The sequence below is a fragment of the Schistocerca americana genome, chromosome 6 (assembly GCF_021461395.2).
Source record: "Schistocerca americana isolate TAMUIC-IGC-003095 chromosome 6, iqSchAmer2.1, whole genome shotgun sequence".
Classification (NCBI taxonomy): Eukaryota; Metazoa; Arthropoda; class Insecta; order Orthoptera; family Acrididae; genus Schistocerca; species Schistocerca americana.
The window spans coordinates 364312475-364338775 of record NC_060124.1 but is presented as its reverse complement, the minus strand read 5'-3'; the positions used below and the strand labels follow the sequence as shown (position 1 = coordinate 364338775).

Here is a 26301-nt window from a genome sequence, read left to right as displayed (position 1 = left end):
ATTTACCATCAGTTTGACAGTTTTGCACTAGCATGCTCTCTTATTGATCTGAACGTTTGCAACTTATGTTATTAAAGTAGTCTGGAAATTTCAAATGTCATTGCATGCCGCTTTATTGTTTTTATTTATTTTTTATTATTTTTTTTATTCTTTCATCATTTGACCAAATTTATTTTTTTTTTTTTTTTTTTTAATATTGCGATTAGACATTGTTATGCTCTTCACTGAGAAGCCCGGTTCGATTCTATGCTCCCTGCTAGTTTATTATGTGCAAGTCTCTTTGTATCTTTCTAATGATTGCAACCTATAAACTCCATCTACTGTTTACATTATCCAAGCATCTCACTTTCAGTTTTTCCACCCATACTTACCTCCATTGCCAAATCCACTATTCCTTAATTGTTCAGACTAGTCCTGTTGATTAATCCCTTCTTTTAGCCACATTGTGCCATAAATTTCTCTTCTTGCCAATTTATTTCAATACCTCTTCATCAGTTATTTAATCTATGCATCCAATCTTTAGCTATACTTCTGTAGTGCCAAATGACATAAGCATCTGTTCTCTTCTTGTCTGTACCCTGTATCACCCATAGTGTAAATCTGCTTCTTAACACTTAAATTTGCATTAGATGTGAAAATAATTATCTTTTACAGAAACACTTTTCTTATTATAGTCAGTCTGCATTTTATATGCCCTCTGCTTAGGTCCATGTCTATTAAACTGTCCAGTCACATTAATGTGACCACCTATCAAAACCCTGAATAACCATCTTTTGCAGCGTGGACAACTGCAAAACCTGTAGGAAGAGTCAAGGAGGTTCTGGAAGGTACCAACAGGGATTTTGAGCCATGCTGATTTCAGTTGGGGCCAGATGTGCTAGGTTTCTTGGTTGATAACCTGTGGCATGAACAGCCCACCAAAGTGGTCCCCCAGATTCTTGATTAGGTTTAAATCTTTTGTTTTAACGTCTTCCATTAATCTGACCTGGTGCTTAAGCAGTACTCAAGAACAGGTCACAGTAGCACCCTGTATGTGGTCCTTTACGGGTGAACCACACTTACCTAAAATTCTCTCAATAAACTGAAGTCGACCATGCACCTTCCCTATAAAAATCCTCACATGCTCATTCCATTTCAATTCGCTTTGCAACATTATACTCAGATATTTAAATGATGTGACAGTGTTGAGCAGGACACTACTAATGCTGCATCTGAACATTACGGGTTTGTTTTTCTAACTCATTTTCATTAACTTATATTTTTCTACATTTAGAGCCATGTGCTACTCATCATACCAACTAGAAATTTTGTGTAAGTCATCTTGTATCATCCTACGGTACTCATCCTCAACACTGTCCAATACACCACAGCATCATCAGCAAACAACAACAGATTGCTGCCTACCTTGTCCACCGAATCATTTGTGTGTGTAGAGAATAATAGTGATCCTATCATACTTCCCTGTAGCACCTGACGATACTGTAGTCTCTGATGAACTCTCACTGTCAAAGACAACCTACTGGTTTCTATTACTTAAGAAGTCTTTGAGTCACTCGCATATCTGGGAACCTATTCCATATAACCAACCCTTTGTTAAGTCTCCAGTGGCGTACCGTGTCAAATGCTTTTCGGAACTCTAGGCATGTGGGATCCACCAGGTGCCCTTCACCCATAGTTCACAGTATATCACGTGAGAAAAGGGCAAGCTGAGTTTCACATGAGCAGTGCTTTCTAAAACAACGCAGATTTGTAGGTATACTTTTTTGTGTCTCAAGCAAATATATCATATTCAAACTCAGAATATATTAAGGACATTGGTCTGTAATTTTGTGGGTCCGTTCAGAAATACAGAAGCGTCCGATTTCACGTGTCTGCTTTGACCCATGATGACATCACAAATATGGCGTAAATGACCATAACTACGACTCCAACATGGTGCCTATGACGTCATTACATAAACATGACCACAAACACGAAAATACATTGAAAAACCAACACACACACATTCCACAAAAAAACCTAATGAAACTAATGGGACAAGTGTGGGAAGTCGAAATAACAAATCTAAAATTGTTAACTCACTGACAAATATTCCGCTGAAAGCGCAGTCCCGATACCACACATGTGCAATGCTATCATGCAAATGAACTCCATGTTGTGACTTGGCAAGACAGCCAAGTCACTATGAGAAGAAGCCGAAAGGCACGCGCTTAAGCTCACGCAGGCTGGCACGAGGTCTGGAACAGTTAAGGGAATTAATAGTAGCAAATAAAGTACGTAGTTGATGTAATACTTAACTTTAATCCGTAATTGGTGTACATCGCTCTTGTTGATACATCAATAATAATCCCAATACAAACTGGTAATGGCGCCTTGCTACGTCGTAGCAAATGACGTAGCTGAAGGCTATGCTAACTATCGTCTCGGCAAATGAGAGCGAATTTGTCAGTGAATCTTTCCTAGCAAAGTCAGCTGTACAACTGGGGCGAGTGCTAGGACGACCTCTAGACCTGCCGTGTGGTGGCACTCGGTCTGCAATCACTGACAGTGGCGACATGCGGGTCCGACGTATACTAATGGACCGCGGCCGATTTAAAGGCTACCACCTAGCAAGTGTGGTGTCTGGCGGTGACACCACATTCCTCCCCCGCAAATCGGCGTACGGTTGTGTTATAAGGCTTCCGCCCGCCATGGGGAGGACCCCATGTTGACGTATACAATGAGATGGGGAGCCTAACAACAGGCGAGGCTGTGCCACCCGCACCCTGCCATTCGGTCCGAGGGGAGCTAGGAAACGCCTGAAAACGTAGTCCAGGGTGCACGCCAACATGCGGTGTAAGCGCCCGTAGAGAGACAGGAGGGGCCGAAGGGTCAACCTCCATCAGAACAGGGCACCCGACGGGCGAAGACGACATCTGGTCCGGAGCGGGCAAGAGGTCCATGTCGGAGGACAGCTGGTCACGGGAAGCGATCGGCGGCGTGCGACCCAGGGAGGCGCCCGGCGGTTGCAGCGAAGCGTCCACTGCGGGCGTCGCCGGCGGGAGAACAGGCGGCGGCGGCGCGTCGCCATGGGGCAAAATGGAAGGCAGCGTTGGTAACACCTGGGGATGAGGCAAGCCATTAGATGGGTCCCCAGGGCGCTGACCGGACGGCACCGTCGCTGAAAGCAGACGGGGAGCGGCAGAACCCGTGCGACGACAGAGGCGCAGCTGATTGAGATGCCGACGCATCTCACCAGAGGCCCCCAAAACCAGATACGTAGCGCGGCCGAGGCAGCGAAGAATGCGCCCTGCGAGCCAACGCCGTGAACCTCGATAGTTGCGATAGTATACAACGTCGCCTGGAGCAAAAGCAGGCGTCTGCCGCTGCACAGGAACCTGATGCAGCGGATGCAGCAAAGACATCAAGGTTCGATGAGGACGACCGTGGAGCAACTCAGCCGGCGAGCGACCATCTCGGGGCTGAGAGCGATACGCGGACAAAAAGAGCAATAACGCGGCCTCCCGAGAATGCGACTCTTTCAACTTCAACATTTGTGACTTGAAAATCCGGACCAATCGTTCAGCGGCACCGTTTGACTGAGGCGAAAACGGCGCGGATGTCAGATGTTGAATACCATTGGCCTTGCAGAATGACTGAAATTCTGCGGACATGAATTGTGGGCCATTGTCAGAAACAAGTGTCTGCGGAAGACCTTCAATGCAAAAGATAGCAGATAACGCTTGGATGGTGGCAGATGACGTCGTGGAAGACATCCGGACAACAAAAGGAAAATTACTGAATAAATCTACCACAACCAACCATCGAGCATTCCAGAATGGACCAGCAAAATCGATGTGTATGCGTTGCCAAGGGGAAGTGGCTTTCGGCCATGCAAAGAATTTCCGCGGCGGTGCGGATTGTTGTTCGGCACACGCCATGCAAGAAGAGCACATATTCGTAATCGCAGCATCGATTCCGAACCAAGTACAGTGCTGAAGAGCAAGTTGTTTCGTTCGCACTATACCCCAATGTCCTTGGTGGAGAAGCCGTAAGACAGAGGACTGTAATGAACATGGGACCACGACCCGGGACTGATCATTATCAGAACGCAACAGCGAAACACCACGTCGAACAAAGTCTCTCCTTGTGAGCAAAAAATCGGTGAACCAACGGATCCGCGATCCGTGACTTTGACAAGGGCCATTGCGTAGCAACAAAACGCAAAACGGTAGCAAGGACAGGGTCAGCAGCTGTGGCTGTAGCTACATGACGAAAATCAATCGGAAACGATTCGACCACGTCATCGGTTTCCGCATCAATGAACATGCAAGCAAGTTCGGAAGAATCGAATGCTCTATCCTCAGTAACAGGCAAATGGGACAACGCATCGGCGTTTCCGTGCTTAGCAGTGGACCGATACAAGATATCGTAGCGGTACTGCGAGAGGAAAATAGACCAGCGAATGAATTTCTGCGCTGTACGTGGAGGTACAGGCTTGTTCGGATGAAAAGGCGATGTCAAAGGTTTGTGGTCTCTGATGATGGTAAAGTGATGACCATACAGAAATCATGAACTTAGTAACACCAAATATGAGAGCCAATGCTTCTTTCTCTATCTGGGAAGAATTTCTTTGCGCAGACGAGAGCAATTTGGATGCAAAGGCAATAGGGCGATCATGCGATCCATCTTTGTGCGCAAGCACAGCACCGATCACAAATGCATCTACCATCAACAAAAGGGGTTCCTGGGGATCGAATGGCGTAAGACAAGTATTGGAAAGCAACGCCGATTTCAACTGGCGAAAGGCGCGTTCGCATTCCGTCGTCCAGACGAACGGAACACCTTTACGGCGTAAGCGATGAAGCGGAACTGAAATGGAAGAGGCGTGGCGCACATGTCTGTTATAATAATTAATTTTTCCCAGTACACTCTGTAGCTGCGTCAAATTCTGCAGCGAAGGCAAGTCTTGTATGGCACGGAGGTGCTCTGGACTGGGATGTGTGCCTTGGGCATTGATTACATGTCCCAGATAGGGTAAGTCACGAGCAAAAAACAAACATTTGTCCTTCCGCAAGCGAAGATCATTTTGTCGCAAGACCTGAAATAATGTTCGGAGATTGGCTAGATGTTCTTCTTCTGTCTTTCCGGAGATCACAATATCATCCAGATAGTTCGGTGAAGTAGGGACTGACGCACAAACAGTTTGCAGATATTGCTGAAACAATGCAGGGGCAGATGCACACCCGAATGGCAGTCTTTTGAATCTATACAAACCAAGATGCGTGTTAACCACCAAAACTCGCTGGGATTCTTCGTCCACCGGTATTTGCAAGTACGCATCTGCTAGGTCCAACTTTGAAAAATATTTACCCGGGTTTGACTTTAGCACTGCATTTGCTTGCTTGCACGGCAAACGTAGCGGAGAGCTTGGCGGCAGCTGCGCGGACGGGCGCGAGGGCTGTTTACCGTTCAATGCAGCTCTCCCGGCGGGCCGGTTAATGTGACACACGGCTGGCGAAGTTTCAAATGATTCCTGAGCAAAGTCAGCTGTACAACTGGGGCGAGTGCTAGGACGTCTCTCTAGACCTGCCGTGTGGTGGTGCTCGGTCTGCAATCACTGACAGTGGCGACACGCGGGTCCGACGTATACTAATGGACTGCGGCCAACTTAAAGGCTACCACCTAGCAAGTGTGGTGTCTGGCAGTGACACCACACTCCATATGCCACGTAACACGCTACCCATAAACACACCACCAGAGAGAACCACCGACTGCAACGATACGCCACCTATAAACATGCAATGCGTGCAAACTAAACCAAAAACATCACCTAACACACCACCAGAGAATACCACCGATCACATCAAAACGACACCTACAAACAAGCCACTCTCACAAACTAAAAAAATGGAAATGCCGTGTGGCTAGGGCCTCCCGTCGGGTAGACCGTTCGCCTGGTGCAGGTCTTTCGATTTGACGCCACTTCGGCAACTTGCGCGTCGATGGGGATGAAATGATGATGATTAGGACAACACAACATCCAGTCCCTGAGCGGAGAAAATCTCCGACCCAACCGGGAATCGAACCCGGGCCCTTAGGATTGACAGTCTGTCACGCTGACCACTCAGCTACCGGGACGGACCTCACAAACTAAATTCCGCACCACCGTGACATCACACACAACAACAGCATTATGTCATGGGTCAAAGCCGACGGTGGGATTTGGACGCTTCGGTTGACCTGTCCGTTCTTTGCCCTTTCTATATACACGAGTCACCTGTGCTTTTTTCCAGTGGCTTGGGACTTGGGGCCAGACAAGAGATCCACAATAAGTGCAAGAGGCCAACATAGTTGTAGGCACAGGAGGATAGATGCGTGCTTGTGTTGATCTATTGTGACATACAGAATGACGAGATCGCCCAGGGAACGCCACAAAAACATTCCATAATGTCCCTGCTCTGGTCTGGACCCTTCAGATGATTGTTCCATGGTGTTTGCTTTCAGACTTTTCATGCTGTATAGGCCAACATCCTGATGAAACATAATAAGTGATTAATCTGAAAAGGCCAGTTTAGCACTCTGAAGACATTCAGTTGCGGTATTGACTCACAAATTCCAGTCTTGTGTGTTAATGCAATCTGGTAAGTGTCCCAGGCTGATGAGCAATACTCTAGAATCAGCTGAACATGTGTTTTGTAAGCCACTTCTTTCGTTGATAAATTACATTTCTTTAAGATTTTCCCTGTGGATCTCCGCCTAGCATCTGCTTTTGCTGCTGTTTGTATTATGTGGTCATTCCACTTTAGGTCACTCTGGATGATTACAGCTAGGTACTTTATGGTAATTTCCAGCAGTCTGTCACCAGTAGTGTATCTGTGCAGTAGTGAATTTCTTCTTCTCTGTATGTGCAACATGTTACGTTTATTTATGTTCAGGGGTCAACTGCCACTTACTGCTCCATTGGTCAGTTCTTTGCAGTCCACTAGTCTTCTGGCATTCCTACCGTTTAATAGACAATAGCATCACCTGCAAATGTCCAGGGGGACCAGTCCTGAAATTACCTTTCCATCTTTCAGTTTTATTCCATTGTTGGCCAGCGTCAGCTGGCTTCCTGAAGTCAAGGGTCAAGAAACACGGCATCAACTCGCCAGGGGGCTTGCGCTTCTTTTGTGAGTTCACGCATGGCACACATGGGAACTCGAGCTATTGCAGCCCATTCTTCTGACCCGGGCTGCGTTTCCTTCACCGTCCCCCTCCCTCACCATCCTGGCTCCTTCCATGCTGTCCGCTCCTTCCCCTCTCTGTGTTTTTTATTTATGTCTACATCTACATACATATACATACTCTGCAATCCACCATACGGTGCGTGGTGGAGGGTACCTCGTACCACAACAAGCATCTTGTCTGCCTGTTCCACTCCCAAACAGAACGAGGGAAAAATGACTGCCTATATGCCTCTGTACGAGCCCTAATCTCCCTTATCTTATCTTTGTGGTCTTTCCGCGAAATATAAGTTGGCGGCAGTAAAATTGTACTGCAGTCAGCCTCAAATGCTGGTTCTCTAAATTTCCTCAGTAGCGATTCATGAAAAGAACGCCTCCTTTCCTCCAGAAACTCCCACCCGATTTCCTGAAGCATTTCCGTAACACTCGCGTGATGATCAAACCTACCAGTAACAAATCTAGCAGCCCGCCTCTGAATTGCTTCTATGTCCTCCCTCAATCTGACCTGATAGGGATCCCAAACGCTCGAGCAGTACTCAAGAATAGGTCGTATTAATGTTTTATAAGTGTTCTCCTTTACAGATGAATCACATCTTCCCAAAATTCTACCAATGAACCAAAGACGACTATCCGTCTTCCCCACAACTGCCATTACATGCTTGCCCCACTTCATATCGCTCTGCAATGTTAGGCCCAAATATTTAAATGACGTGACTGTGTCAAGCGCAACACTACTAATGGAGTATTCAAACATTACGGGATTCTTTTTCCTATTCATCTGCATTAATTTACATTTATCTATATTTAGAGTTAGCTGCCATTCTTTACACCAATCACAAATCCTGTCCAAGTCATCTTGTATCCTCCTACAGTCACTCGACGATGACACCTTCCCATACACCACAGCATCATCAGCAAACAGCCACACATTGCTATCCACCCTATCCAAAAGATCATTTATGTAGATAGAAAACAACAGCGGACCTACCACGCTTCCCTGGGGCACTCCAGATGATACCCTCACCTCCAATGAACACTCACCATCAAGGACAACGTACTGGGTTCTATTACTTAAGAAGTCTTGGAGCTACTCACATATTTGGGAACCAATCCCATATGCTCGTACCTTAGTTAGGAGTCTGCAGTGGGGCACCGAGTCAAACGCTTTCCGGAAGTCAAGGAATATGGCATCCGTCTCATACCCTTCATCCATGGTTTGCAAGATATCATGTGAAAAAAGGGCGAGTTGTGTTTTGCAGGAGCAATACTTTCTAAAGCCATGCTGATGCATGGGCAGCAACTTCTCTGTCTCAAGGAAATTCATTATATTCAAACTGAGAATATGTTCGAGAATCCTGCAACAAACCGATGTTAAGGATATTAGTCTGTAATTTTGAGGATCCGTCCTTCTACCCTTCTTATATACAGGCGTCAATTGCGCTTTTTTCCAGTCGCTTGGGACTTTACATTGGGCAAGAGATTTGCGTTAAATGCAAGCTAAGTAAGGAGCCAATACTCTCTGTAAAACCGAATTGGAATCCCATCAAGACCTGGTGATTTATTTATTTTCAACCCATTCAGCTGCTTCACAACCCCAGGGACGTCTATCACTAAGTCCTTCATACGGGAATCTGTACAAGACTCAAACGGCGGTATGTTTGTACGATCCTCCTGCGTGAAAAATTTCTCAAATGCTAAATTTAAAATTTCAGCTTTCGTTTTGCTGTCTTCCGTTGCCAGGCCAGACTGATCAGTGAGTGACTGGATGGAAGCCTTCGACCCGCTTACCGATTTTACGTAAGACCAGAATTTTCTTGGGTTTTCAGCAAGATCTTTTGCTAAGGTTTGACTGTAGTAGTGGTTGTATGCTTCACACATCGCTATTTTTACAGCAACATGAATCTCTTCTAACTTTTGCCTATCCTCATTCTCCCGATCTTTCGTGTACCGCGAGTGCAACTGTCTTTGCTTCCTGAGCAACTAGGTTATCCACTTTGTTCCCTGTATTCCTTGCGATTTTGCTCCTCTTGCCTGTTGTTTGATCCTTTTCGCCATTTTTTATTCACCCTTGGGGTTTGACCTCCACTTCTAAATTTTTGACTTTTGTGTGAGCCACTTTAAATTTTTGACTTTCGTGTGAGCCATTTGGAGAACAACTCCCTCCCTAGCATTTATGGTGTGGATTCCCCTTTAGGTCACCAGCACGTGTAGCCAGTCTGTGTGGTGGGGCTGTTATGTACCCCTCTGGCTGAGGCTCCTAACAACACAGGGATCTCACTATTGATACCTGAGCTGGTCCCTCCCCATGTATGCCAAGGAGTGGTTGCTTGTCACGCCGGAGCATCGGAACTCTCAGCAACAGCTGCCATGCCAGATGGCTGTTGCTGTGGTTGGGTGGTGCCCATGGGGAGAGTCCAATCTGAGTGGGTGGTAGCAGGGTGGATCCTTGGCACATGAAGTGTATCAAGCTGCAAAAATCTGACCTTTCTCAAATGTCTGTCTTCTTGAATGGTAGTGAATCATTGAATGCTGTGTCATATGACCCTGCAGCCTTCCCTTCTCTGGCTACATCCTGGGATGAGGGAGGGCGGCTAGGCTCACTGTCTTGGACTTAAACACTTTCCCTGCTACCTGGTCTTACTAGGATAGATGGGGACACATTCACTGCCTCAAAGCCATTGTTTTCTATGGAGAATATTGAGGACATGTTTGGCGAAGTGGAATCCCTCAGTAAGATGTGGTTGGGTTTCCTGTTGATCAAAGCTGCTTCTTCTGCCCAGTCTGCAGCCCTTCATGCTTTTAATCGCCTTGGCGACATACTAGTATCAATTACCGCTCACTAGTCTCTGATTAAGGACCACGGAGTGATTTTTCACAGGGACCTGATTCTGCAAATTGATGAGGAACTCTGTGCTAATGTGGAGTGATGTGGCTACCCACTCCATGAGGGAAGCCCCTGTCGTCAGGTTACCACCGGTGCCTTCATCTTGACCTTTGAGGATGACACCGTACCCAAGAAGGTCCAGGCGGTGGTCTACTGCTGTGACATCAAGCCATATATCCCTCCCCCGATGGGGTGTTTTAAGTGCTGGAAGTTCGGCAGTATGTCTACCCACTGTACTTTCAGCATTTTATGTCGAGATTGTGGACGTCCATCATATCTCAATAATCCATGTGCCCCGACTCCCACCTGTGTCAACAGCAGAGAGCATAATTCACCTTGCTCGCCAGTCTGCAGGTTTTTACAGAAAGAGAGGTAAATTATGGAATACCACACCTTGGACCGACTGACTTACAGTGAGGCCAAGAGAAAATATGAGTGCCTACATCCTGTGGCTCTGAATTCCTCATATGCTGAAGCTATGAGAACAGTTGTAGCCCTGTGAATTCCTGTCGGCTCTCGGAGCCAGAAGACTGCACCTGTCCCCTTGATGGTGGGGGCACTTCCCCCTCTGTTGCTCCCGCACCACCTACCTTGGCAGCACTGCCCCCCTACCATCGGGGATATCAGTCCCCACTTCTGAGCTGGAGAAGTGTAAGTCTTCTTTGGCTCCTCTAGCTAGGAAAGGGTCCCTTGGTTCACTCCCTTCCCAGGTTTCTGCTAATGGGAAAGATAATGCCAGCCAGTGGTTGAAGTGCCCAAAAGCAGCTAGTTGTACGGCTTCACAATCATCTTCAGTCCCAGAGACTGAATCAGTGAAGCCCTCCCAGCCAGAGAAACCCAAGGAGCAGCGAGAAAAGTTGCAAAAGAAGACCCTTAGGAAATAGCAGTAGCACCCACTCCACCGCTGCTTACAAGCTTTGCGTCTGGGGATAAGGTGGAGACTCTGGCATCCACTGAGGACCTAGATCTCGCTGGACCCTCAGACACAATGGATATAGACTGGCAATAAGTCGGTGGCAGCAGATGACCCTGAGGCGTAACCTGCCTCATTGAATGTTCCGTGCCTTCCCAGTCTCACGATGACGTCATCCTCCAGTGGAATTGTGGCAGTTTTTTCCATCACCTGGCTGAGCCACGGCAACTGTTAAGCTTTACACCTGCTTTCTGCATTGCCCTCCAGGGAACCTGGCTCCTGGCAATGCAGACCCTTGCCCTCTGCGGCTATAAACAATACTACAGGAACCGTAGTGACTATAATAGAGTTTCAGGCGGAGTTTGTGTTTATGTCCTATACGCAGGCTGTAGTGAAACTGTGCCCCTTCACACCCCTCTTGAATCTGTGGATGTCAGAATAAGGACAACACAGGAAATAACTGTCTGCAATGTATATCTTCCTCCAGATACCCTGAATGTATTAGCTGCACTGATTGATCAACTCCCTAAACCTTTCGTACTTTGGGAGATTTTAATGCCCATAACCCCTTGTGGGGTGCACTGTGCTTACTGGCCAAGGCAGAGATATCAAAACTTTACTGTCTCAGTTCGATGCTTGCCTCTTAAATAGTGGGGCCACCACATATTTCAGTGTGGTTTGTGGTAGTTACTCAGCCATTGATTTATCCATTTTCAGTCCAGGGCTTCTCCCATCTATTCACTGGAGAGCACATGGCGACCTGTGTGGTAGTGACCACATCCCCATCTTCCTGTCACTGCCCCAGTGTCAGGCCCACGGACGACTGTCCAGATGGTCTTTAAACAAGGCAGACTGGGAAACCTTCGCCTCTGCAGTCACTGTTTACTCTCCCCAACATGGTAACATAGATGTGATGGTTGAGCAGGTGACTACAACAATCATTACTGCAGTGGAAAACATGATTCCTCGCTCTTTAGGGTGGCCCCTGCGAAAGGCGGTCCCTTGGTGGTTGCCGGAAGTCACTGAGGCAATTAAGGACCATCGGCGAGCTCTACAGCAACATAAGTGGCAATATTCCCTGGAGCACCTCATGCCTTTAAGCAACTCTGTGCCCGTGTTCTCTAACTTGCCAAAAGATGGAAGCAGGAGTGTTGTGAGAGATACATCTCGACCATTGGGTGCTATACGTCACCTTCCCAAGTCTGGATGATCAGACGTCTTTTTGGGTACCGGACCCCAACGTGTGTCCCTGTTGTGTCTACCGACACAAACGCAATTGCTGAGCACTATGCTCGAGCCTCTGCTTTGGAGAACTGCCCCCCAGCCTTTCGCAACCTCAAACAGGGGATGGAAAGGAAAGTCCTCTCGTTCGCTACATGGCACAATGATCCCTATAACGTCCCATTTTCAGAGTGGGACCTCCTCAGTGTACTTGTACATTGACCCGACACAGCTCCTGGGCCAGATCAGATCCACAGTTGGATGTTAAACATATGTCATCTGACTACAAGCGACCTCTCCTCATCATCTTCAACCGGATCTGATGCGATGGCGCCTTTCCATCGCAATGGCGGGAGAGCACCATCATTCCAGTGCTTAAAACCCAATAAAAACTTGCTTGATGTGGATAGCTAACAGGCCATCAGCCTCTCCAACTTTCTTTGTAAGCTGCTGGAATGTGTGGTGTGTCAGCAGTTGGGTTGGGTCCTGGAGTCATGTGGCCTACTGGCTCCATGCCAGGGCGGCTTCTGCCACGGATAATCTTGTGTCCCTCAAGTTTGCGATCCAAACAGCCTTTTCGAGATGTCAACACCTGGTTGCCGTCTTTTTTTATTTACAAAAAGAGTATGATCGACCTGGCGACATCATATCCTTGCCATGGTATGAGTGGGGTCTCTGAGCCCTGCTCCCCATTTTTATCCACATTTTCGTGTCACTTCGTACTTTCCGTGTCCAAGGTGGTGCCTCCCATAGTTCCCCCCATATCCAGGAGAATGGGTCCTGCTGGGCCCTGTATTGAGTGTATCTCTATTGTTAGTGGCCATTAGTGGTCTAGCTGCAGCTGTAGGGCCATCCGTCTCACCCTCTTTGTATGCAGATGACTTCTGCATTTTGTACTGCTCCACCAGTACTGGTGTTGCTGAGCAGCACCCACAGGGAGCCATCCACAAGATGTAGTCATGGGTTCTATCCCACGGTTTCCAGTTTTCGGACCCAAAGATGTGTGTTATGCACTTCTGTCGGCATCCTACTGTTCATCCGAAACCAGAACTTTACCTTAATGGCGACCCACTCATTGTAGTGGAAACATATCTATTTTTAAGATTGGTTTTAGACACCCAGTTGACTTTACTTCCTCACCTTCGTCAGCTTAAGTGGAAGTGCTGGCAGCACCTCAATGTCCTCTGCTGCCTGAGCAACACCAACTGGGGTGCAGATTGCTCTACACTGCTGCATCTGTACAGAGCCCTTGTTCAATGCCACCTTGACTATGAGAGTGTGGTTTATGGTTCAGTGACACCGTCAGTGTTGCGTTTACTCAACCCAGTGCATGACTGTGGCGTTCGACTAGCGACGGGAGATTATAGGACAAATCGGGTGACCATCGTCCTTGCAGAGGTCGGAGTTCCTCCATTGCAGGACAGGCATGAACAACTGCTCTCCAGTTATGTTGCACACATTTGTAGTTCTCCTGCTCATCCAAATTACCATCTCTTTTTTCCCACCCACGGCAGTCATCTCCCTCATCAACGGCCCAGGTCAGGGCTTACAATTGCAGGAGTCCTTGCCTTAACCACCTATACTTGAAGTTCATTCACGAACACCTCCATGGTGTACATCTAGGCCACAGCTTCACCTGGACCTTTCACATGGCCCTAAGGACTCAGCTAACCCTGTGACTCTCCACTGTCACTTCCTCTCGATTCTTGACTTGTGCTGGGCCATGAACTAGTTTACATTGACGGCTAAATGGGTGGTGGTCACGTTGGCTTTGCGTATGTTCGTGGAGGACATATTGAACAGCACTCTTAGCCAGATGGCTGCAGTGTTTTCACTGCAGAGGTGGCGGCCATATCTCGTGCTCTTGAGCACATCCGTTCATGCCCAGGCGAGTCATTTCTCCTGTGTACTGACTCCTTGAGCAGCCTACAAGCTATTGACCAGTGCTACCCTCATCATCCTTTGGTAACGACTGTTCAGGAGTCCATCTATGCCCTGAAATGGTCCAGTTATTCAGTGGTGCTTGGCTGGACCCCAGGTCACATCAGAATACCAGGCAACAAATTTGTCAACAGGCTGGACAAACAGGCTACACAGAAACCACTTACGGAGACTGGCTTCTCTGCAACTGACCTCCGTTCAGTATTACGCCGCACGGTTTTGCAGCTTTGGGAGACGGAATGGCATAACCTCAGTATGCACAACAAGCTGCGTCCCATTAAGGAAACTACGAATGTGTGGAAGACCTCCATGCGCGCCTCTTGCAGGGAGTCTGTGGTTCTCTGTCGGCTCCGCATTGGCCATACGTGGCAGACACATGGTTAGCTCCTCCGTTGCGAGGACCCACATTGGTGTTGCTGTGGTTCACAAATGACGGTCATCCATCTCTTGCTGGACTGCCCACTCTTAGCTGCTCTGCGGCGGACTTCTAACTTTCCCAGCACCCTACCTTCGGTGTTGGGAGACAATGCCTCAACAGCAGCTTTAGTTTTATGTATGAGGGTGAGTTTTATCATTTGCTCTAAGTTTTAGCACATGTCCTAGTGCTTTCAGGGTGGAGGTTTTAATGTGTCACAGAGTGGCTGGCTTTTCCTTTTTATCCTCATTGTCAGCCAGCTATGGTAACCTGCTTTCTTGTTTACCCTCTTCTACCTGTTTCTTGCGTCTTTGTGGTTGTCTTGTCCCCTTTTGTCCATTTAAGTGTTTGTTGCTCTTTCATTCTATTTTGTGTTGTAAGTCTCATTGTCTTATTCTCATCCTTGTGGCATTGTTTCCTTCGGAACAAGGGACTGATTACCTCTTAGTTTGGTCCCTTCCCCCATCTTTTAAACCAACCAACCTGTGTTCAGCCACCTGTGTGTGTCAACTGTCGTGACCACCACTCTCCACACTTGAAAGATTGCCTGGTTTACAAGAAATAAGAGAAGATCCAAGAGTACGAGCCCTGGATCATCTATCTTATGCTAATGCTCACAAAAAATACGGCTGACTCTACCCGGTGTCAAATTCTTCTACTTTTGCCTCCGTTACATCCTTTCCTCCTCCTACCTTTTCCTTACCTCAGTCCTGCCTCCCTCTTATTTCCACCTCCCCTGTGGTCCCCACACCCTCCCCTCCAGGTGCCACTCCCCCTCGCTGGCTGAAGAAGTGCCCCCCTTCTTTGGTGCCTACCAGTGATGGGGCTCCCCCGGCGTGTCTCCAGGAGGTGGCGTGCTACCACAACTCAGCCACGGGACACACCGCCTGTGCAACCCAAGGTTGCCTGCTCTCTTTAGGTTCTGGATCTTGTGGAAGCCTTCTCTCCCTCTGTACCCTGCCCCCCCCCCCCCCCCTCAACCTCCATAAGAGGAGGAGGAGGAGAAGAAGAAGAAGAAGAAACATTAGTCTTGGACAACGGCTACTGTTTCTCCTTGAGGTGCCACCTCCCCCTTCACAACCCGAGTGACATCTTATTTATGGGTGTTACCCTACTCTAGTCAGTCGCAACCACTGACTGGGTAACATGACCACACCTTGGCTTCTTTATGTCTAACCTGGACTCTCGCCACACTTTAATAAAGTGGAATTGTAATGAGTATTACCATCACTTACCAGAAATACAACAACTTGTTTCCTGTTATTCTGCATCTGTCTTGCTTTCAAGAAATGCACTTCCATGATGACCAGTCTCCAACATTTCACGGTTATCAGGTGTTCTGTCGGAGCCGTGCCGACCTCAGGATAGCATGTGGAGGGGTCTGCACTTTGGTTCAGACTGGATCCCCCTTTGTACCAACCTGGAAGCGATAGTGGTATGAATGTGAAAGGCCCCAGCAATCACCATTTGCAACATCTACCTCCCTCCAAGTAGGCCACTTCCTTTTGCTGATACAACAACTCCCACCCCATAACTCCTCCTCAGGGACTACAGTGCACACTGTCCCTATGGGGGAGTGCCACTTCAATGGTTAGGGTTTTTCCTGTAGTTGACCAATTATTACAGACTTTGATTCGTGTCTCCCCAGTGATGGTTCCCCTGCCCGCTCCAGTGCCGCTCATGGCACCTTTTCTGCTATCGATCTCATGATATCCTCTCCTGCTCTCATGGCTTCCTTAGATTGGCCTCCCCATGATGATCTTTGTGACAGTGAACACTTTCCAGTGAGTCTATCATTCCCCTGCCATCGCAAGGCAGACAGGCCCCCACATTGAGTCCTCTGCAGAGCCAGTTGGCCTTTATATATGTTCACTATGTACTTTGACATGTCTGCCTCAGATTGCATTGATGTGATCATGCAAGACGTCTCTGCCACTCTTTTTCGTGCCACTGGCACTGCTATCCCTACCCACAGCCACAGGTCTCACTTGTCATCAACCAATATCATAATGGACTAAGGATTTAGCAGTCACTATCCAGGACCGCTGATGGGTGCTGCAGCGATTTCAACGACACCCTTCACAGACTAACTTTATCACTTTTAAGCGTCTTCATACTAAGGTTTACTACCTTATTAAGCAGAGTAAAAGGAATGCTTTGAGCACTATGTTTCCTCCCTGGGGATGTATGCCCCTTTATCGCAGATTTGGTCCAAGCTCCATAAGCCTTCTGGGCCACCAGCAACAATCAACTGTCCAGGGTCTTACCTTAGAGCACGTTCTGTGTACTGATCCATCGGTCCTTGAAGAACACCTCGCAACACAATTTGCGACAGCATCGGTGTCCTCCTCCTATCCTGCTATGCTGAGTTGAACAAACCCCTCTCTGTTTCAGCTCCCATCAAGCTGAATCCTTAATGAACCTTTCACTGAATGGGAATTCTTGGAGGTTCTTACCTCTTCCCATGATGCAGCCCCAGGCCTGGATTCTATCCATAACCAGATGATCCAGCTCTTGGCTGTTAACCAGAGGCAACATCTCCTAGGGTCTTCAACCGCATTTGGCTCACAGGTGCCTTCCCCTCACAATGGTGAGACAGCATATTTATCCATGTCTGTAAGCCCGAGAAGAACTCAACATCTCTCAACAGCTACCACCTGATTAGCCTGACCAACACAGGATTTTGTGTTAAGTGTCACACTCTTCCTCATCATCATCAAAGTGCTTGTAACCTCTCTTGGGCCTCTGGTTATCCGGGCATTATATGTTGACGATTTTTGTGTCTGGTGCAGCTCCCACTTGGTAGCATCTGCTGAATGCCAGCTCTGAGGTGCCACCAATCGGCTTCTGCGTAGGCCGCCTCCCTTGCTTCCAATTTTTTCCTTCAAAAATGTGGGTTACACATTTTTGCCATGGTCCGACAGTACTATGCTATTCAGAACTTTATTTAGGCGAGCAGCATCCAGATGTTGTAGCACAGTCCTGTTTCTTGGGCCTTACTTTCGATAAACAGCTGATGTCGCTGCCCCATATTCACCACCTAAAGACTACCTGCATGCAGAAGCTTAATGCTCTCCACCTCCTGGCCCACACATCTTGGGGTGCAGACCGTGCTTCTCTTCTCCATCTTTACTGTGCTCTAGTTTTGTCCAGACTAGATTATGATTGCCAGGTTTATGGTTTGGCAGCCCCTTCCACTCTGAAACTATTGGACACTGTTCATCATTATGGGATGCATCTGGCTATTAGTGTCTTTTGCACTTGTCGTGTCAAAAGTCTCCTCGCAGAAGTGCGAATTCCCACTCTGCAAATATGACAGACTCAACTCCTGGTTTCTTACACAATCGCCTTTCAATTATTCCCTGACCATCCCGTGTAACCCGTCCTCTTTGCAAATGAGGGATGTCTCCCTCCTGATACCTGCCCTCGGGTGTTAGAATTCCACTCACTTCCCTCTGTTGGGGTCTCCAGTCATTGGAAAGTGCCCCGTGTATTCCCCCCCTACCCCCCACCCCCACCCCCCAGCCCCAGATGGTGCCTCAGCCATGGATCAGGACTGATCTATTCCAGGATATTAAGGTCTCCATCGCTCCTATGACATTCCAGGATGTTGTACGTTCCATCCTTGAAGTGTTCCAAGGTGCTACCATCTTGTGCACTGATGGTTCTGAAACAATAGAGAAGGCTGGATACGCCTTTAGTCTCCTACTCACATGGAATACCATTTACTGCTGGCATCATGTAGTATGTTCGCAGCAGAACTGCTAGCCATTAACAGGCCCCTCCAATTTGTTTCTCAGGCCTCCTTCCTCAGTGTTTTAATATATACCGACTCAGTGAGTAAATGAGTAGCTTGCAGGCTACAGGCAGATGCTACTGTTGTCACCCTTTATTCTCTGCTATCCACGGCCTTCTCTGTGCACCTGACTATGCTGCCTGCTCCATTGTCTTCCTCTGTGTCCCAAGTCATGTGAGCATCCCAGGGAAAGAAGTGGCTGACTGTTTGGTTAGAGAGGTAGAACTTACCCCATTCGCTTTCATGATACCATGTGCAGATATGCGGATACACATCAAATCTCTCTTTGCCCGAAAGTGGAAATACATAAGGTACATTACTGCACTCAGTAATAACTCTGCACAGTCAAGGAGACTGCTGCATCTAGTGCTCTTCTTTCCACTCCTCTCGGAAGGAGTCCACTGTCTTATGCCATCTACGCATCGGTCATACTAGGGTCACTCATTGTTTTCTCTTGAGTAATGAGCCACCATCCATAGTGTGGCTGTGGAGCCAGACTGACAGTATCTCGTATATTGATGGAATTGCCCCTTCTTTTCAGTTATAACGTTTTCGGTTTTTAGTTTGAAGCAGAACCGATGGGGACTCTTTTCTACCGATGAAGCCTCAGTTTTTCATTGAACACCTCGAGGATAAGTTTGGAGAAGTGACAGCGCTGTCCAAGATGCGAAATGGCGCAGTCTTAATTCAGACACCGTACCGAGCGTTAATCGCCTGTGACGAGCTGGGTGATATTCCTGTTTCCGTCACTCCCCGTAAAAGTCTCAACATGGTCCAGATTATTTTCCATCGTGACCTCCTCTTGCAGTCTGACGATGAGCTACACGCCAATTTAGAACAGCGGGGTGTTTATTTCATCCGGCGCATTTACAGGGGACCCAAAGGCAACAGGATTGCTACCGGCACCTTCATCTTAGCCTTTGAGGGTGATTCATTGCCTGAAGAGGTCTAAGTGATGGTTTACCACTGTGACATAAAACTAAACATCCCTCCCCCTGTGTGGTGCTTTAACTGCTGGAAGTTCGGACACATGTCTTCCTGCTATACTTCCAACACCACACGTCGAGACTGCAGACGTCCACTGCACCCAGATACTCCATGAGCACCTTGCATCAACCATGGAGGGCACCACTCACCCTGCTCGTTAGACTGCCCAGTACTCCATAAGGATCAGAAAATTATGGAGTACAAGACCCTTGACTGGTTGCCTTACACAGAGGCTAAACATAAATTTGAGAGATTACACCCCATTCGGCTGATGTTGACATACACCGCAGCTACATCTCCGTCCCCATCCCAAGTGCCAGTGGTTCTTCACTCCATGCCACGTACAGTGGGCCCTCCTGGCCACCAGAATACATCCGCCCCCTTGGTGGTAGGGGGCAAATCTTCCTCCGTTGCTCCAAAAGCACCTACTTCAGGGGCATGGCCCCCCCAAACGCAAGGGACATTTGTCTCCTTCCCCCTGCCAGAGAAACAATAGTCTCGTCCGGCTCCTCTCATGCGGAAGGGATCCCTTAGGGCCCTATCTTCCAAAGTTTCCACTAATGCCATGGTGGACGCTCACCAGTGGCTCAAGGAGCAAAAACCTGCTGGATGAAGAGCTTTTCGGTCGTCCTTCGTGCCTGAAGCTGGTTTGGAGAAATCTTCCCAGGAAGCCCCTAAAGAGAAGTGAGAGAGCAAGCAAACTAAGAAGAAGTCTGCTAAGACCAACGCTCCCTATCAATGCTGCATCTGAAGATGCAGCGGAGACCTTAGAATCCCCTGCGGACTGGATCTCACTGATGCCTCATCCACCATAGGAATGGCTACAAATACTCAGTCGGAGGCAGCAGGTGACCCTGAGGCATAACCTGCCTCCTTGCGCGCTTCATGCCTTCCCAGTCTCATGATAACATCATCCTCCAGTGGAGCTGCTGCAATTTTTTCCACCACCTGGCTGAGCTACGGCAACTGTTAAGCTTTCCACCTCCTATTTGCATTGCCCTCTGCGGCTATAAGGGATATTACAGGAACCATAGCGACTATAATAGACTGTCAGGTGGAGTTTGCGTCTATGTCCTGAACTCAGTATGCAGTGAACCTGTGCCACTTCAAACCCCTCTTGAAGCTGTGGCTGTTGGGAAAAGGATGACACAGGAAATAACTATTAGCAACATATATCTTCCTCCAGATGGTGCAGTACCCCTGAACGCATTGGCTGCACTGATTGATCAACTCCCTAAACCTTTCCTACTTTTGGGAGAGTTTAACACTCATAACACCTTTAGAGGTGGCACAGGTCTTACTGGCCGAGGTAGAGATGTCGAAAATTTACTGTCACAACTCGACCTTTGCCTCCTAAATACTGGGGCCACCACACATTTCAGTGTGGCACATGGCACATATTCAGCCATTGATCTCTCGGTTTGCAGTCCTGGCCTTCCCCATTATCCACTGGAGAGCACATGACGACCTGTGTGGTGGTGACCACTTCCCCATTTTCATGTCACTGCCCCTGCGTCAGGCCCACGGACGCCTGCCCAGATGGGCTTTAAAAAAGGCGGACTGGGAAACTTTCACCTCTGCTGTCACCATTGAATCTACCCCACACGGTAACATCGATGTGGTGGTTCAGCAGGTAACTACAATGATCGTTCCTGCGGCTGAAAACGCGATCCCTCGTTCTTTAGGGTGCCCCTGGCGAAAGAGAGTCCCTTGGTGGTTGCCGGAAGTCACTGAGGGAATTAATGAGTGTCGGCAAGCTCTACAGCAGCATAAGCAGCACCCTTCCCTGGAGCACCTTATAGCCTTTAAAAGGCTCCGTGCCCAAGTTCGCCAGCTTATCAAAAGGCGGAAACAGGAGTGTTTGGAGAGGTACGTGTCGACCATTGGGTGCCATACATCACTTTCCCAAGTCTGGGCAAAGGTCAAATGAGTTTTTGGGTACCAGACCCCAACAGGTGTTCCTGGTGTTAACATAAATGGCGTGTTATCTACAGACATAAACGCGATTGCTGAGTACTTTGCTGAGCCCTATGCTCACGTCCCAGTATCGGAGAATTACCCCCCAGCCTTTCACGCTCTGAATTGGGGGATGGAAGAGAAAGTCCTCTCGTTCACTACACGCCACAGTGAGCCATATAACGCCCCATTTACAGAGAGGGAGCTTCTCAATGCCCTTGCACATTGCCCCGACACTGCTCCTGGGCCGGATCAGATCCACAGTCAGATGATTAAACACCTCTCATCTGACTATAAGCGACATCTCCTCATCGTCTTCAACCAGATCGGGTACAATGGCGTCTTTCCATCACAATGGCGGAAGAGCACCACCATTTTGGTGCTCAAACCCAGTAAAAACCTGCTTGATGTGGATAGCTAACAGCGTATCAGCATCACCAACATTCTTTGTAAGGAGTGTATGGTGTGTCGTCAGTGGGGTTGGGTCGTGGAGTCACGTGGCCTACAAGATCCATGTCAGGGCAGTTTCCGCCAGGATCGCTCTACCACTGATAATCTAATGTCCCTCCAGTCTGCCATCTGAACAGCCCTTTCCAGACGCCAACACCTGGTTGCCATCTTTTTTGATTTACAAAAAGTGTGTAACATCACCTGGTAACATCATATTCTTGCCACATTATACGAGTGGGGTCACTGAGGCCCGCTCCTGATTTTTATCCAAAATTTCCTGTCGCTTCATACTTTCCGTGTCCAAGTTGGTGGCTCCCATAGTTACCCCCATTTCCAGGAGATTGGGGTCCCGCAGGACTCTGTATTGAGTGTATCTCTCTTCTTAGTGGCTATTACGGTCTAGCAGCAGCTGTAGGACTGTCCGTGTCACCCTCTTTGTATGCAGACGACTTCTGCATTTTGTACTGCTCCACCAATACTGGTGTTGCTGAGCAGTGCCTACAGGGAGCGATACCAAAGGCACAGTCATTGGCTCTATCCCACAGTTTCCAGTTTTCGACCGCAAAGTCGTGTGTTATGCACTTCTGTCGGCATCGTACCTTTCATCCAGAACTTTACCTTAATGACGATCCACTCACTGTAGTGGAGACATATCGATTCTGAGGACTGGTTTTCGATGTCCAATTGACTTGGTTTTGTCACCTTTGTCAGCTTAAGTGGAAGTGCTGGCAGCACCTCAATGGCCTCTGCTGCCTGAGCAGCATCAACTGGGGTCCAGATTGCTCCACGCTGCTGCAGCTCTACAGAGCCCTTGTTCAATCCTGCCTTGACTATGGGAGTGTGGTTTATGGTTTGGTGGCACCCTCAGCGTTGCGTTTATCCGACCCAGTGCACCACTGTGGCATTCGCCTAGCGACAGGAGCTTTTAGGACGAGTCTGGTGACGAGCATCCTGGTGGAGGCCGGAGTCCCTCCAGTGCAGGTTAGGTGTGCACAACTGCTGGCCAGTTAAGTTACATGCGTTTGCAGTTCTCCTGCGCATCCAAATCACCATCTCCTCTTTCCACCATGGCGGTTCATCTCTCGCATCGGCGGTCCTGATCAGGGCTTCCAATTGCAGTCTGTGTCCGATACCTTCTTTCCAAACTGGATTCCTTGCCTTTACCACCTATATTTGAGGTCCATTCACGTACACCTCCATGGTGTACACCTAGGCTGCGGCTTCGCCTGGACCTCTCGCATGACCCTAAGGACTCAGTTAACCTCGCGGCTCTCCACTGCCACTTCCTCTCAATTCTTGACATGTACCGAGGCCACAAAGTGGTTTACACCAACATCTTGATGGCTGACGGTCACGTCAGCTTCGCATATGTCCATGGAGGACATACTGAACAGCATTCCTTGCCCTATGGCTGCAGTGTTTTCACTGCTGAGCTGCTGGCTATATCTTGTGCTCTTGAGCATGTCCGTTCATGCCCTGTGGAGTTGTTTCTTCTGTCTACCAACTCCTTGAGCAGCCTACAAATTATTGACCAGTGCTATCCTCATCACCCTTTGGTAGCAAGCATCCAGGAGTGCATCTATGCCCTGGAATGGTCCAGTCGTTCAGTGGTGTTTGTCTGGATCCCAGGCCATGAACTTGCCAACAGGCTAGCCAAACAGGCTACGTGGAAACCGCTTATGGAGACCGGCTTCTCTGCAACTGACCTGTGTGCAGTACTATGCCATAAGGTTTTGCGTCTTTGGGAGACGAAATGGCATAACCTCAGCACACACAAAAAACTGTGTGCCATTAAGGACACTACGAATGTGTGGCAATCCCGCATGCGGGCTTCTTGCTGGATGGTTCTCTGCCAGCTCCGCATTGGTTATGCTTGGGTGACACACAGCGACCTCCTGTGCCTCCTCCGTCACGAGGACCCACCTTGATGTCGCTGTGGTTCACGAATGACAGTCATCCATGTCTTGCTGGACTGCCCACTTTCCGCCACTCTGCGGCAGACTTTTAACTGTCCAGCACCCTACCTTCGTTGTTGGGAGACAATGCCTCAACAGCAGCTTTAGTTTTATGTTTTATACATGATGGTGACTTTTATCATTCTGTATAAGTTTTAGCAGGTGCCCTTTGTCCCTTTGTGTTCTTCGCAATAATGCTTTTAGGGTGGATGTTTTGATGTGTCGCAGAGTGGCTGGCTTTTCCTTTTTATTCTCGTGTTCAGCCAGCCATGGTCATCTGCTCTCATGTTTTTACCCCTTCTACCAGTTTCTTGCTTCTCTCTGTGAATTTCTTTTCCTGTTTTGTCCATAGTCATGTTGGTTGTCCTTCTGTCATTCTTCTGGTTCTTCCTTTTTCCTGTTATTGTGTTGTATGTCTCCTTTCGTTTCTTCTTTCCCTTTTGTAATTATTTTACCAGGAACAAGGGACCGATGACCTCTCAGTTTGGTCCCTTCCTCTCCACCCCTCTTTTAAACCAACCAACCAACCATCATATGATTTGGTTTGTTTACACTCCATACCCTTGTTTTCTCTTTGTTGATGTTCATCTCTTTTCAAGATACTATCCAGTCCATTCAACTGATCTTCCCAGTCCTTCGCTGTCTGTGACAGAATCACAAAGTTATCAGCAAACTTTAAAGTTTTCATTATTTCTCCCTGAAATTTATTCCTCTTATGTAGTTCTTCTTGGTTTTACTTACTGCTTGCTCTATGTATAGACTGAATAACATCAAGGATAGGTTAGAACCCTGTCTCAATCTGTAACCATTGCAGTCATAAATGAAAACAAAAAAATATTATCACAGACTACTGATACGTGTTACACACGTAATTTACACATCACATACATTTCCTTATTTACATGAGATGAACGTGTAGATGTTTACAAGAGGAGTGAAAATGGTTCAGAAAGAGAGTAGGTACCGGTAATTAGGTATTTGAAGCAAACAGCTCTGCTCCTGACGCAACAGTCCCCACACCCCAAACCCTCCAGTATTTCTAGTTTATTCATAAACATGGTAAGTTTAAAGTACTCGGTACAGTACAACAAAAAATTAACACCACATAACATCTTAATTTCTCTTGGAATTTGATATTTCTATATATACTTCTAATACTGAATGGACATCTTTCATAAAATATCCTCGTAAGTTTTGAAGGCTCTCTGTGAGTTTTTATGGGTATGATAGCCACACTTTCATAGTACAGTGGTCACATTCATCTTTTGTTCCAGCAGGGCCAAAAATTTTAGTTACAGAAATATTATTGTGCCATGTATGTACACAACTGTATGTTCAGTTGTTCAAATGTGTTCCTAAGGGGATACTATAACATATTGCCCGTGCAACTAATTTCTTGCCCCTTTAGTTATAATCTGCATATGTTCAGATCAGGGTAAGAGTTAAATAGTGCTCCTGTTCTCCTCCCCTTTGGTCCTTCATAGGTAACATACTGCGTACACACGGAATATTCACCAAAAAGGCTCACCAGAAACAGTATTTCTGAATTTATCTTGGCATTTTTGTTATTTGTGAAAAAAATCCATTAAATATGAGATGTATGTTGGCTACTTCAGATTTGTACAGAAGTGAGAGATGGCTGGAACACCTTCGAACAAAGACTGTCATTGTGACGTGTTAAAACTGAGTAAATGTTGCCAATGAAAAACGTAGACTTCAGGTTATCTTACGGACCAGTCTGTAAGCATAAACTTTATTTCACATTCACATGTGTCAGCTCACAAACAGTTGACACCTTCTAACCTATCCTAGAACCCAGGGCTATGTTGCAGAACAGTTGGTAACCACCACCGAGTTTCTTGTGGGGGAAGGAGGAAGAGACACTATCACACTTGAAACCAAGTGGATAAATACAACCACAATTTTTTTAATAATTTATTAATTTGAACAGTTAAGGACAATGTGCTGTATGTTACTCATTTTTTTGTCTGCAAGTATTTCCTAAGTCATGTATTTATTACAAATTTCCAATGTAGCACGTGAGATGGCACAATACTAGGAAGTGCTAAACATGCGTTCAGGAGGAACTGGGTTTAAATCTCCTCATGGTCATCCAGATTTTATTTTTTCATGATTTCCCAAAATAACTTATGGCAAAGACAAACATTGTTAATCTGAGAAGGTTATTGTCAACCTCCTGCCCTTTTGTTGTTCTTGTGCTAGTGCTCCATTTCAAATGACTTAGGTAAAGCACTTATCTTTTCCTTCATTCCTGAGAACCTTCTATGTAGAAGTTCTGTGGGATTTCAGTCCCCAGGTTTGATATATTGTTTTTATTTTCAGAATGAGATTTTCACTCTGCAGCGGAGTGTGCGCTGATATGAAACTTCCTGGCAGATTAAAACTGTGTGCCCGACCGAGACTCGAACTCGGGACCTTTGCCTTTCGCGGGCAAGTGCTCTACCAACTGAGCTACCGAAGCATGACTAACGCCCGGTACTCACAGCTTTACTTCTGCCAGTACCTCGTCTCCTACCTTCCAAAATTTACAGAAGCTCTCCTGCGAACCTTGCAGAAC

General features: G+C 47.4%; 1 protein-coding gene across 1 annotated transcript in view; it reads left to right on the top strand.

Annotated features, from left to right (window-relative positions):
- LOC124619903 (dolichol-phosphate mannosyltransferase subunit 1) overlaps positions 1-26301 on the top strand; it is a 50872-nt gene that overhangs the window by 847 nt on the left and 23724 nt on the right. The window lies entirely within an intron of this gene.